The following is a 3,016-nucleotide window of genomic DNA, read 5'->3' as shown; positions in this document are numbered from 1 at the left end:
TTTGGTCTGGTCGAACCCTTACTGAAAACAAATAAAATTAAAATAAAAAATTGAAATAAAATTTGATTTGGAGAAAGAAAAGTAATGTGACTCTTACACTCAGGGTGAGGGAGTACAAATCACTCTTGTTATAAATATTTAGATACAGAAAGTGATCTGTTATTTGACATTTCACAGCAATCACAAGCCCCACCATTCAGATCTGTTCTTTCAGATACATGGGCTAAGAGCTGTGGGAGATAGTCATTCAAAACGAAACATGATCTTTGCGTCAAAATATTGACTTTCCTATTATTTCCTTATTTAAATTCAGATTTCTGGATAGCCAGGACAAGATCTTAAAGGATTACCTTGTTCTGTCTTTCTGGTCAAGTTTTTTATTAAGAAGATAAAAAGAAAAATCAGGCAAGTGGGCAAAGATTTAACTACACAAATGTTCATGTAAAAAATGAACAGTCAAAATAACCAACAGTTGAAAATATGTTAAACAAATTACAGTACAGTCTCCCTATGGAAGTCTGTGAGGCCATAAAAAAACACTTGATAAAAGAATATTTAATAGCACAGATGTTTACATATATTTTATTATTATTATTCTTTTCTTTTCTTTTTTTGAGACAAAGTTTTGCTCTTGTCGCCCAGGCTGAAGTGCAGTGGCGCAATCTCGACTCACTGCAGCTCAGCCTCCTGGGTTCAAGCGATTCTTCTGCCTCAGTTTCCTGAGTTGTTGGGATTACAGTTGCCTACCTCCATGCCTGGCTAATTTTTGTATTTTTAGTAGAGATGGGGTTTCACCATATTGACCAGCCTGGTCTCAAACTCCTGACCTCGTGATCCACCCACCTCGGTGAGCCACTGCACCTGGCCTATTTACATATTTTTTAAACAAACAAAATATGTGTTGCAAAACCACAGTTGTGTTTTTTAAATTACATGATTGGAAAAAAAAGGATATATATTAAAATGTTTCTCTTGGTGGTAACCGTTATATTCCTGTTTTGTTTACTTGTATTTTCTCAATTATCTGCAACACAAAGATATATTACTTTATTTTTAAAAAAATTTTTGGCTTGCCAGGCATGGTGGTTCACGCCTATAATCCCAGCACTTTGGGAGGCCGAGGCGGGCGGATCACGAGGTCAGGAGATCAAGACCATCCTAGCCAACATAGTGAAAACCCGTCTCTAATAAAAGTACACAAATTAGTTGGGCGTGGTGGCACGCACCTGTAGTCCTAGCTACTCAGGAGGCTGAGGCAGGAGAATTGTTTGAACCCGGGAGGCAGAGGTTACAGGGAGCCGAGATCGCGCCACGGGACTCCAGTCTGGCGACAGAGCAAGACTCTGTCTCAAAAAATAAAAAGATGTGGCTTAAAAATAATAGGCAAATAAATATATCTATATTACTTCTTCTTTTTACCAAATATCACTGCCTCGTACTTAGCTTACATTATCATTATTAATAGCATAATTGATTGAGAGCCAACCATCAACCACGTTCAATACATGTACTGCTTCTTCTTTCCACAACAGCTCTATAAAATAAATATCATTGTTTCCCACAATTTGCAAATGAGAAAATGAAGACCAGAGAGTGAATAATGTGTCTAACGTCAAAATTATAAATTGTGGGAAAAGGATTTAAACTCAGCTCTCTCTGATTCCAATGCATAAGCATACCTTCCTGCCTATTGCCTGCCTTGCTTTTCTTTTCTTTTCTTTCTTTCTTTCTTTCTTTCTTTCTTTCTTTCTTTCTTTCTTTCTTTCTTTCTTTCTTTCTTTCTTTCTCTCTCTCTCTTTCTTTCTTTCTCTTTTTCTTTCTTTTTCTTTTTCTTTCTTCTCTCTCTCTCTCTTTCTTTCTCTTTCTTTCTTTCTTTTTTGAGACAAGGTCTTGCTGTGTTGCCAAGGCTGGCCTCAACCTCAACTCCTGGGCCCCAGAAATCCTCCCATCTCAGCCTCCTGAGTAGCTGGGATTACAGACATGCCATATCATGCCCAGCCTAGCTGTTGCCTTTCTGTGACGATTGCCAAACAGCAGGTTTTTAGGACCTAATTTTACCTGACCTTTTCAGGACTGCCCAAAGTTCCCAACTCTTTTTGAGTATAGATTCTTTTCATAATCTGGCTTTTAAAAAAGGGCATAAGGTTAAAATGCACATAAGGATGAACTTTTTCATGGCTCATCTGCGGACCCAGATTAGATCCTTAAGGATCTTCAAAGAGAACTTCAAAGATTAGCCAAGCTTCAGGGACACAGACCCAATGGGTCCCATGTAGCCAAATAAAATCACTTAATCAACAGAAAATGCAGAATTGACATCAACTCTGGATCAAGGTTAAGCACAAATGAGATGTGGGAGTGTGCTAAGGTTAAGTATAGAATGAGGGTGGAGACCGACAAGGCTGTTCAGGCAGTTCTAAGGGCCGGTTCACAAGGGAGACAGTCTTCCCTTCTGTGGCTTCCCAGAGAAGGTAGGGTTTGGAAAGCCAGAAGCAGAAAGGCTTCCATTAGGAAATGCAGGCTAAATTGACATTTAAGTCCAGTGAAATGTCCGGAACGGGGACACTTAGTGCCTCCGGGATGTCCTACAGAGGCTCTAGGACACACAAATCACACAAGCCTGCCCCATTCTTTCTCAAGCCCCCTCTCCTAGTCAGCCAGTGTGGCTTCCACATTCTACTTCTTGCTTCTAACCCACTCATTTCTCTCCATTCTTTTGCCTCCTATCTTGGGCCAGGTCCTCATTACTCCCGGAATATTGCAACAACCTCCTTAACTTGCTAGCCCCAGATTCATCTTCTTATATAAATATCAATATTTGATTCCTCTTTGCCATGTTCTCTGCTGTCATGCCTTCAATGACAGGGAGCCCACCACCTATGAGGTAATCCAGTTAGTCCTTGGTAGTGACAATAACTAGTAATGATTGAATACCTATGATTAAATTGTGCAGTATGAAATTGTCATTTGTGTAGAATAAAAATAATCATTGGCAGTTTTATATGGTTTAACTTAA

Source organism: Trachypithecus francoisi, unplaced genomic scaffold (genome assembly GCF_009764315.1).
Source record: "Trachypithecus francoisi isolate TF-2019V2 unplaced genomic scaffold, Tfra_2.0 Lachesis_group2, whole genome shotgun sequence".
In the NCBI taxonomy this organism is placed as follows: Eukaryota; Metazoa; Chordata; class Mammalia; order Primates; family Cercopithecidae; genus Trachypithecus; species Trachypithecus francoisi.
The sequence above is the reverse complement of the archived record's forward strand: the minus strand, read 5'-3'. Positions refer to the sequence as shown.